The sequence below is a fragment of the Euleptes europaea genome, chromosome 15 (genome assembly GCF_029931775.1).
Source record: "Euleptes europaea isolate rEulEur1 chromosome 15, rEulEur1.hap1, whole genome shotgun sequence".
Taxonomy (NCBI): domain Eukaryota; kingdom Metazoa; phylum Chordata; class Lepidosauria; order Squamata; family Sphaerodactylidae; genus Euleptes; species Euleptes europaea.
The window spans coordinates 53,407,145-53,419,150 of NC_079326.1; the positions used below are offsets into that span (position 1 = coordinate 53,407,145).

At 45.4% G+C, this 12,006-nt stretch overlaps 1 non-coding gene across 1 annotated transcript; it reads right to left on the minus strand.

The window, feature by feature from the left end:
• Window positions 1–646: 646 nt before the first annotated feature.
• On the minus strand, window positions 647–718 carry TRNAT-UGU (transfer RNA threonine (anticodon UGU)). The gene has a single exon. It is a non-coding gene; the product is annotated as a tRNA-Thr (tRNA).
• Between the last annotated feature and the right edge of the window lie 11,288 nt (window positions 719–12,006).

The window sequence follows — 12,006 nt, forward strand, 5'->3', positions numbered from 1 at the left end:
CTGACAAACTGAACTAGGGAACACATTTGTTTTATTGAACGTTAATCTCTTGCAGTTTAGTTGGAAGAAGCCAGTCCAGATCTAGCTTTGAGAAGGCGTAGGGTTGCCAACTGGGGAAATTCTGGAGATTTGGTGGGGGAGGCGGAGCTTGGGGAAGGATGGGTTTGGGGAGGAGCTCAGCAGGGTATAATGTCATAGACTTCACCCGTTCTGATCCACTACAGATTAATTCCATCCAAAGAATGCCCTCCTGAACATTTCTGTTCTGCATGTTCTGTGGAACGAGAGAATGCTGTGGGAGCCTTCTTGAGAAAAGCTGTCACAATCATGGGGAAAGCTTCTCTCATGGAATTTCTACTGCCATTCAAGTCAAACAAATACTCCTAGGAAACAAGTGGGGGTGGTCCAACTTTACAGCACAACCCCCTCCCCCGCCAACTTGGATGGATTAGGTGAATGTGGCCCTTCAGCCCCACAACTGTGCATGAAGGGTGTTCTGATGCGGTGGGCGAGAAAAGAGACTCTAGTTAGATGCCTTCCTTGTGCTTTTGTGCTTTCCTTGAGGAAATCCCAGCTTCTATACAACTGTAAAGGTTCTCCTCTTTGTGTGTCTCTCTGCATCACCTACTTGCCTAGTCCCTTTAACTGGAGATGTCGGGGATTGAACCTGGGACCTTCTGCATACAAAGCAGAGGCTCTACCACTGAGCCACAGCCCCTCCCCAATTGCATATTATATGCTTTGAACTCAGAACAGCAGTTTATAAATACAGAGAAGAACAAATGCATGAGCTGAAGAGTTGGTTTTTATACCCTGCTTTTCTCTAACTTTAAGGAGTCTCAGAGCATCTTACAACCGCCTTCCCTTCCCCTCCCCACAACAGAAACCTTGTGAGGTAGGTGGGGCTGAGAGAGTTCAGAGAGAACTGTGACTAGCCCAAGGTCACCCAGCAGACTTCATGTGGAGGAGTGGGGAATCAAACCCAGTTCTCTAGATTAGAGTCTGCCACTCATGTGGAGGAAAGATCTTTAGTAAAACCACCACTTTCACTGAACAGCAGTTCCCATAGTGTCTTACGTAGCAAAGATAATTTTTTGAGGGTGGACATAGAACCTTCCTTCACATACAGTGGGAATGTTTAAGAAGGCTGGTTGACGTTATTACCCACTTGTCTGCTATGTGAAGAAATGTGGTGTTTAATCAGTGTAAGAAATATAAGGCAAAAAGAGTCCAAAGCAGCTTTGAGTCCCCATTGTGGAGAACAGAGGGAAAGAAAGAAAGAAAGAATGAATGAATGAATGAAAGAAAGAAAGAAAGAAAGAAAGAAAGAAAGAAAGAAAGAAAGAAAGAAACAAACAATTCATACAAAAAGGGGGGAAAGGAGCCATAAGAACATAAGAAAAGCCATGCTGGATCAGACCAAGGCCCATCAAGTCCAGCAGTCTGTTCATACAGTGGCCAACCAGGTGCCTCTAGAAAGCCCACAAGCAAGACAACTGCAGCAGCATTCTCCGGCCTCTGGTCCACAGCACCTAATATAATAGGCCTGCTCCTCTGATCCTGGAGAGAATAGGGATGCATCATGACTAGCATCCATTTTAACTAGTGGTCTCACCATAGATTTGTACAAGGGCAGTAATGATATCAGCAGTTTTATTCTCAATTCCTCGTCTAATTATGGCTAGCATGGAATTTGCCTTTTTGACAGCAGCCGCACACTGGGTTGACATATTCATCAAGTGATCCACTACCACCCCAAGATCCCTTTCTTGGTCTGTCACTGCCAGCACATAAGCAGAAGCTTCTGTGATGTGTGGAGCCATTAGATATAAAGAGATACATTTTCATCCAAGGTAATTTTCAAGGTAAGGGGAAGGTAGGGTGGAAAAAAGAGACAGCGAGCATGGTGAATTTAAGCGAAAAGGGGAAGACACCAGAACAGCAAGCAAAGAAAAAGGCAGGGAAAGTGGCTGAAGAGGAATCTCTTTCATACTTGTACATTTCAGACCCTGCATTTCATGGTCCGGTACCAATGGCCTCCTTCTCATTTTCTGCGCTGCCTCACCTGTTTAGAAAGAAAAGGAAGGAATCTATTGAAATTTAATAAGCTTTACAAATTATAACAGAGCCGTTTGCCAAATATTCGCCGTTTTGCTGCCATGAAGCTATTATGCGAATGGCACATGAGCGACGCTGATAAAACGGCAGGACGAGACTCGCAGCTTCAGAGAAACTGTTTGCGCTTTTTATTCTAAATGACCCAGGGAGGAAATTGCTACTTTGAGCGTCAGAGGTACTGGCTCGTTAATCTTGGGGGGTGGGGGTTTCTACTGTTCAAAACTTTGAGTTGTTAATATTCTTTGTCTTTGTCTGAAGAGCTGCTCTTTAGAACCAGAGCCATTAAGGAACTTGTACTTATAGAATCATAGAGTTGGAAGGGATCACCAGGGTCATCTAGTCCAACCCCCTGCACAATGCAGGAAATTCACAACTACCTCCCCACCACACCCCCAGTGACCACTGCTTCATGCCCAGAGATGATAAAAATAAATAAAAAAACATCCCTCCAGGATCCCTGGCCAGGATCCCTGATCCCTCCAGGATCCCTCTCCAGCATCAGAGGAGCATGCCGAATATATTGGGTGCTGTGGAACACAGGCAAGATGGTGCTGCTGCAATCGTCTTGCTTGTGGGCTTCCTAGAGGCACCTGGTTGGCCACTATGTGAACAGACTGCTGGACTTGATGGACCTTGGTCTGATCCAGCAGGGCCTTTCTTATGTTCTGTCCTCTTCTGTCACCATCTTTCCCCAGTGGGTGAATTTTCTTTCCTCATTTCGCCTAGCGTTCCTTCAGTGATCCTGCCTTCCTGCCCAACGCTTTAATAGTTCTCTTTATGCTTTTGTACATTTATTTTAGCTTTGGCTTTAATTATTATAGTGAAGGTACAAAATTAAAGAGAAACCATGCTATAATCTAATCTGATGCAGACAAAATTGAGCAGCAGAGATGCGGAATGAGCAGCTTTGAGAAATTAAACATTTTGAATGAGCCCATTCTTCTCAAATTCTCTGTAGCCTTGAGGCCAAAAGTAAATAGAACAATTTTTTAGATCCAGCCCAAATCATTTAAACTATGACCTTTACATAAAACGCTCTGTTCCAAGATAAATATTTACTGCACTGAGCTTGAGAAAGGGCAAGTGAATGCACCCTAGTGATTGAAGAAAGAACAGAAATGAGGACACTGGAGTTTCCTTGGTTCCAAGTGGAGTCCCCATTTTTCTCATTGTCAATTACTATTCTCCTCCCCTCTCCCATGGATTCACTCCTCACAAACTGTGTTTTGCTCCTTCATAAAGGGATGTGAGCATCATCCCCAAGTAGGATTGCCAACCTCCAGGTACTAGCTGGAGATCTCCTGCTATTACAACTAACCTCCAGCAGATAGAGATCAGTTCATCTGGAGAAAATGGCCGCTTTGGCAACTGGACTCTGTGGCACTGAAGTCTCTCCCCTCCCCAAATCCCATCTTCCTCATTCTCCACCCCAAAAATCTCCTGCCGGTGATGAAGAGGGACCTGGCAACCCTATCCCCAAAACCCTAGACAGTGCCCATTCAGGCTCTGAGCACCAATCAGCTGGCCGGTGGGGGGACAGCTGATTGGTGATCAGGTTAACTGGCAGCAAATGGAGGTCTAGGCCAGTATCACTGGCAATGCCATTTCTGGTGCACACTGGAAGTGATGTCATCATGTCGCTGCCTATGTGGGGACGCTCTGATATTTGGGCAAACACTCTATGGTAATAAATAACTTCTACCATAGAGTTTTTGCACAAATACCAGAGCGTCCCTGCAGTGTCGATGACATGATGATGTTATACTGGTGCACAAAGGAGCGACATCACCACCTAGGCCTCCATTTGCTGCTGGTAAGTCCGCTCCACCAGAGGGTACCGGGTAACCCTAAAAACTACCTTCTGCAGGCCTAGGCACAAACAGCTGCATACACCACACATAGGGTTGCCAACCTCCCGGTAATAGCTGGAGATCTCCTGGTATTACAACTGATCTCCAGCTGATAGAGATCAGATCACCTGGAGAAAAGGGCCACTTTTGCAATTGGACTCTTTGGCAATGAAGTCCCTCCCCTCCCCAAACCCTGTCCTTCTTAGGCTCCACCTCAAAAACCTCCCACCAGTGGCGAAGAAAGACCTGGCAACCCTAACCACACACCTCTTCTCCACCCAACAACAGATGTCCTATTTTATCATTTCAAGCAGTAAGTCCATGGTAATTCCCCCTTTCCTCAAGCTAGCATTCAAGCTAAATCAATTACACTAATATGCTTCAGCAAAATGATCTAATTAAATCTAATTAGCGGATTCCTTTCTTCTCATCCTTCCGAGATTGTATCTCTGGGGATTTTGAAATTTAGGGAGGGGGGGCGTGCACAACTCATGCTGAAATTGCCTGTCAGATGTAGAAATTCTGCAATTCGAAATCACCAGGAACAAGTAGACACAATTCCGTTTCCTTGAGCCAAAGAGCATAAGGAACCCCAGTCTCAGTTTGGAAAGGGAAGACAGACTAAAACTGTCGCCATAAGAAGCAGTAAAGCTCTAATAATGCTGTAATTAGGCCCTGCAAAATGCACTGAAAATCCTGATAAACTTTGCAACAATTGTAATGAGTCCTATTTCGCTGGTGCTTTGTCAATTCGCCATCCGTTAGTACTGTCAGGCTATATGCCTTCTTGTCGGGAACATATGTTCCGGGGAACCTTGACGGAACGTCACAGGATTGCCTGAATTGACAAAGCACCAGCGAAACAGGACTCATTACCGGAAGCCTATTTTCTCTTTACTCATGGCATTCCAGGACTTTGATATTTAGTCACTTCAGTTACCTGTCTACACTGCAGGAACGTGGTGACTTTTCTACACATGTAACAGGAATTTCCTTCCGTTCTTGGTTGTATTGTTTGTTTAATTTGTCATTACAAACATGTTGTTCAGCATTCCTTTGTAGTGCTTTTTGTGCCATAAGTGCCTACTCTTGCTTTGCTTAACTTCCTTGTAAGGCACTAGTGATTTTGTTTGATTTCCAACAACCTCCAGGTGGTGGCTGGAGATCTCCTGCTATTACAACTAACCTCCAGACTACAGAGATCAGCTCCCTTCCCCAAACCCCACCCACCCCAGGCTCTACCCTTTAAGTCGCCAGGTATTTCCCAACTCGGAGGTGTGGCAACCCTATCCAGACTAGATTGTGGCAGGAACCATGCATGTTATCGGTTTAAGGCCAAGAAATCTGATGAGCCTCCTGAAGCATTTAACCAGGGGGCCGGTTTCTCAAGCCAGCTACTCAGGACTAGGGCTGTGCATAGCAATAAACCCATCTGAAAATAAACCTGAAAAAGGCCGTTTTGGCTTCTTTCAGGCTTAATTTAACCTAAATATTAAAACTGGGAATAAAGCTGATGGCTGATAGCCGATCACTGAATCAGCCAAACAGATATTCGGCTTTTTTCAGCTTCGGCTTTCCCGAGGCTTTCCCCTATTGGACTTTTTTATGAGCTCTGGTGGATGCATTTTTGGAGGTAGAGCTCCCAAATTTTCAGGGTAGCTTCAAGGGACTCTCCTTGCATGAAACCCAATGTTTGGTGAATATTGGGTCAGGGGGTCCAATTTTATGGGGTCCCGAATGGGTCAACCCCCTCCTTAGGGTTGCCAGGTTCCTCTTTTCAACCGGCGGGAGATTTTGGGGGCGGAGTCTGAAGAGGGCGGGGTTTGGGGAGGGGTGGGACTTTAATGACATAGAGTCCAATTGCCAAAGCAGCCATTTTTCTCCAGGTGATCCGATCTCTATCGGCTGGAGATCAGTTGAATTAGCAGGAGATCTCCTGCTACTACCTGGCAGTTGGAGACCCTACCCTCCTCCATAGAAAGGCATTGTAAACCAGTTCTCCAGATTAGAGTTTGCTGCTCATGTGTAGGAGTGGGGAATCAAACCCATTTCTCCAGATTAGAGATGGCTCCACCCCCAAATCTCCAGGTATTTCCCAAGTTAGAGTTGGCAACCCTACTCTTGGCCAGTGTGAGCCAACTACTGAAAAATAGCTCACTACCGACATTCTCTCTTTGTTCGTCTCTGAGATGTCTTCCTTGGTTAGGGTTGCCAGGTCCCTCTTTGCCACCTGCAGGAGATTTTTGGGGCACAGCCTGAGAAGGGTTGGATTTGGGGAGGGACTTACATAAGAACATAAGAAAAGCCATGCTGGATCAGACCAAGGCCCATCAAGTCCAGCAGTCTGTTCACACAGTGGCCAACCAGATGCCTCATCCTGCCTGTGTTCCACAGCACCTAATATATTCAGCTTGCTCTTCTGATCCTAGAGAGAATAGGCATGCATCTTGCATCATGACTAGTATCCATTTTAAGTAGTAGCCGTGAATACTCCTCTCCTCCATGAACATGTCCACTCCCCTCTTCAAGCCTTCCAAGTTGGCAGCCATCACCACATCCTGGGGCAGGGAGTTCCACAATTTAATTATGCCATCGAGTCCAATTGCCAAAGCAGCCATTTTCTCCAGGGAAACTGATCTCAATCGGTTGGAGATCAGTTGTAATAACAGGAGATCTCCAGGTAGTACCTAGAGGTTGGCAACCTTATTCTTGGTCGTTCCATGAAACGATGCCACAATGTCCCAGAAATGACCATGTGATAGGCCTTCTCCTATAGACCATCCATCAGTTGTTAATTCAGCATTAAACTCTGCTAACTATGGTGACTATGAAGTTCAACGGGACAGAAGACTGATTCATTATCCTGTTCCCCGTCCCTGGAGCTAACATCTGCTCCCTTCTATGTGCCATAATCATTTGCTCTCAAATGATACATTTCACCAAAGCCATACATTCTTTTTTAAAAAAGAGAATGGGGGAAAAAACCTGCCCTTTGACGCTTTTTGTACGAGGCATTTGGCCATTAAGTCAGCGTTATAAATAAACCAAATTATCTTCGGGAACTGTGAATTGTGCATACGTCTTTCCTGTTGACACCTTGATTATCATCTGCAAACTCAATCACCTTACAATTGTACCTCGGCCTTCCTGCACTAATTACCTTGCCTCATTACATTTGCTTCATTAATGCACTTCCCTAATGCAGTGTCATTGAATGCAGTCTGTATGCTTCCCTCTCTTTCCTTTAGTGAAAGGAATGATACCGTATCTTACCTGGTATTTGCAGTTGTAGAACAAGAGGAGACATTTTGTTTTGTTTTGGAGCACTCCCATTTTCAGTTGGATGACATATAGTACAGTATTGTCTTCAGGGACAAGAGGTTTGCACCCACTTATTTCGAAAGTTGAGTGGTGTAGTGGTTAAGCGCAGTGGTCTCTAATCTGGAGAACCAGGTCCGATTCCCCACTCCTCCACATGAAGCCTGCTGGGTAACCTTGGGCTAGTCACAGTTCTCTCCGAACTCTCTCAGCCGATGTGGAGGTAGGCAATGGCAACCCACCTCTGAATGTCTCTTGCCTTTAAAATCCTATGGGGTCACCGTAAGTCAAGTTTGACTTGGTGGCCCACGCACACACACCTGTGCTAGAGCATCCCCGTTGCTTCCGGGTTTACCTTGGAAGGGAAAATATTGTGCCACCCTTTAGCTGGCCAGCTGAGGGATGGTGGGCAGGCCTGTTAATCGACCTGCCATTAACAGGCACCTGGCAATCCTATTCCTCATTCAATTGAATTCCCCACCATAGAGCTCTGTGACCAACTATGGAGAGATGAAGTGGGGAGAGAGAGAGGTGGGCAACCAGACTGCCACAAGTCGGCTCTTTGGCCCACTCAGCATTTGCTCTACTTCTCTCTGTATGTGGGTAACTCCTTGCTGATGCCCCACATTTCAGAACAAAGTAGGTGGTAGAAAATGCCAGGAAACCTAAGTGCCAGAGAGAAAATCTTGCAGTGGCAGGGGACAAAGAGCATGAAGCCGAAAATAGTCCTGATGGAATTTCTGAGCATGCGGCTGTTAATCTCATGTATTGAGGCTCTTGGTATTTGGCAGATGTATTTACAATTGAATCCCATTAGAGATGGAAATTCGCCTCGGAGTGGGGGAGCCCCTGGCAATCCTCTTGTCTTTCAGCGGCTTTCCCTTGACGTGTACAGCAATCGTCAGGATTTATAGCTCACGCCCGCACCGCCACAATTCTCCAAGGGCATAAAAAGCAATGTAATTTTGCAGTGGCTTTAAACTATACCCTGCTGGGGACAAAGGGCAGAAGTAAACTATGAGGCGTTCGGGGCGGGGTAGGAAAACGACAGGGCCGGCCCTGGCTTTGCGGCCCTCGCCCTGACAGGAATCGCAAGTGGCGCTTGCTGGAGACTGTGGAATTGGCTTTGGGAAAGAAGAAGATGCCTAGCCGGGAATCATTAGCAGAGCCCTTTCAGCGTCAAATTCCCCAGAGTGAAAAAAGTGTACTATCAGTAGCCGGAGCGCAGACTTCTCAATTTCCCAGGGTAGGGAAGGCACGGGGCTGAATTTCCCCCCCAATATGAAATGATTTATATTTCCAAAACCCATATGCCATCATCAATTAATCTTGTGCTTATATATATATATATATATATATATATATATATATATATATATATATATATATATATATATATATATATATATATATATATTTCACTCATAACAGCCTGAATCTCAGTTGAAGAAAGAGGACTCTGTAAGAAGAAAGGAAAGATGTCATGAACACCTTCACTCAAAGAATTAGAGTAAATATTTCATTGGTGTATGAAAAGAAATGCTTCCTCCCCCCTCTCTCTTTTCCTCACAACTACCCTGTCAGGTACGTTAGGCTGAGTAGCCACACAGACCAGCATCCAGTGTATAGCTCATCGGTTCATTGAATTTTATTGCACCCAGTATTTTGGGTCCCCAACTTTGTTTTGAGCCAATCACCACCCAGGTTGCAAAACATTGTGCAGTAGCAACAAAGGTATGTTGCCTTAATGTACATCCTTAATCTGTGGAAATTGGGTGATTCCTAATTTTGTAAACATCGACTCTGTATGGTCAGTTTCTTTATTATTTATTTATAACTTTGTTTTGAGGCTGGGTCATTTCCCCCTCTGCTCTTTCCAATGGTACTTGTAATAAAAACAACAATAATAAGTGATAGGTATTTGGGATGATTATCGTGATCTTGTACTTTCAATGGCTAGTTTTCTGAAACTCTTACATTATCTCCTGGTTCTTATAGAAACTTATTCTTATAGAATAAATAAGAAGAACACTGACACAACATTATCACCACAACTACTAGTGTTGCCAACCTACAGGTGGGGCCTGAGGATCACCTGGAAGTTGTAATTCTGGGAGATCTCCAGCCACCACCTGGAGATTGGCAACCTTATGGCATAGCCAGGTCAACAAGGCCTTAATCTGGGGGAGTATCATGAGGAAATAAGAAATTAGGCTCCTGTGCAACCACACGGACAGAAAATATCCACTGTACATTGGGAAGGTGTAGATTCCTATAGGCCAATCCATAAGAGAACATATGATGACTTGTTATTAGAGAAGCCAAATCATACTTCGGTTGCTATCTCCAGGTTGGGAAATCCCTGGACATATGGGGACGGAGCCTGGGAGTGGTGGGGTTTGGGAAGTGGAGGGACCTCAGTGTGATATAATGCCGTAGGGTCCACCCTCCAATGGGGAACAGATCTCTGTCATCCGGAGACCAGTTGTAACTCTGGGAGATCTCCAGGTCCTACCTGGAGGTAGGCAGCCATTATCTCTACCCCTTTTAGTGACTTGCATTGGCAAGATGAAAGATGCTATCCTGCAAAACATAGTTGCAACTTCACCTGGAGAAAATGGCCACTTTGGAAGATGGACTCTATGGCATTATACCCCACGTCCCTTTGAAAGCAAAGAGCAGGATACTCTACTATGACACAGTTTACTCAGAACTAAGCTCGACTGAATTGAATGGGGCTTTCTCCCAAGTAAGCATGCATAAGATCGCAGCCTTATTTGCAGGTCGCTTCAGCTGGCTGCTGACCAAAGTATAAAACGTTCCATTTCCATAAGAAGCATCCTGATTCAGCAAGATTCTGTTAAGATCCTGGCTCATTCCACACTTCTGCCATAGAAATGTTTACAGTTAACATTTATTCATTCTGAAGAGTGCTACTACTCACTGTTAGTCACGTGACACCCACCAATATTTTGCAGTTCATCACCCAGCATTGTACCAAAAAAAATGCATATCAGGGAAAATAAGATTTAATGCGCATGCTGAGACACTGTTTCCTTTCCCTGGAATATAGGAACCAAACAACGGCCATACGGGCCTTCCTCCAACTTCCACAAAGCAAATTTCAGCTTCTGGTAATGAAGACATCCAATTGCTCCTTTCTTATTATGTCGAAATGTTCCCTCTTCTGTTAAATATCATCCCTGCAGAACTCCTTAGTATAATAAATCCTTTTAATTCCAGAATCTGCATATTTGAATGTAAGCAAAATTACATGTGAGCGTAACCGAGACAGAAAATTCTACGAAGGCCAGCAGGCTGTAACTTATTTTCTGGGTTCTAAAGGTGGCATCCGGATAGATTAATGAGGGAAAGGCAATTTCATAATTGCGCTGGAAAGAATGAGGTAAAGAAAATAAAGGTCATTTATGCATGGGTACTTTCAGTCACGTTTGCCCCCTGTCCATCTTGGTTGTTCCTTGGAGTTATGCATGAGTTCCCCCACAATTCGAGATGACCTCGCGGCCAGCCCTCGCAAATCCTGGGACTGCCCATCCCTCTATTACCGTAATAGGGTTGCCAGGTCCCTCTTTGCCACCAGCGGGAGTTTTTTGGGAGTGGAGCCTGAGGAGGGTGTGGTGTGGTGAGGGGTGGGACTTCAGTGCCACAGAGTCCAGTTGCCAAAGCGGCCATTTTCCCCAGGTGAACTGATCTCTATCGGCTGGATATCAGCTGTAATAGCAGAAGATCTCCAGCTAGTACCTGGAGGTTGGCAACCCTATCTATTAATCTGATTCTTCTATCTCCCCTGAGCGCAGCCTCGGTGAAATCCCCACGCATACAGCAAAGCACGGGACATGGCAGCTTGGGGGAGGGATGTTGCTCTCACAGACAGCACTACAGCCAGTTAAAAAAGCAGCGTGCCAAGAAGCGGGGATTCAAATGCTTCCTGCTTCCTAGGATTTCTTTCTGAGCAGAAGAAAGGTATTTAGAAATGAGGCCAATAGTCAAAGCAGCCATTTTCTCCAGGTGAACTGATCTCTATCATCTGGAGATTGGTTGTAATTCCGGGAGATCTCCAGGCCCCACCTGGAGATCTCCTGCTGTTACAACTAACCTCCAGCCAACAGAGATCAAAAGCCTCCTGCTGGGGCCAAAAGGGACCTGGCAACCCTAAGGTCATATGGGGAATGATGGTGGCACAGTCTGATGGAACATTCTTCCTAACCTAGGGTTGCCAACCTCCAGGGGGTGGCTAGAGATCTCCCACTATTGCAACTGAAATATTTCCAGGTGACAGAGATCAGTTCCCCAGGTGAAAATGGCCACTTTGGCAATTAGACACTATGACATTGAAGATTCTCCCCTCTCCAAACCCCACCCTCCTTAGGCTCCACCCCCAAAATCTCCATCTCCAGGTATTTCCCCTCCCAGAGCTGGCAACCCTATCCTAACCTTGTACTATCACGGTGCAATTCTAAACAGAGTTACACCATTCTAAGCCCGTGGACTGCAAAGGACTAAGAAGACTGTGGTTCTCTTTAGGATGGCACTGCCATTTGGTTTTCAAGACCTGTAGCGTGAGGCCCAGCAGACGATCTGACTGAAATGAAATCTCTGTTGAGCTGTAAGAACAATAGTTATCTGTTTAGCCTCAGGGACAAACTGCAGGGACCCAGAGAAATCCTGATGGATAGCCTTATGAATATCTGACACTCAG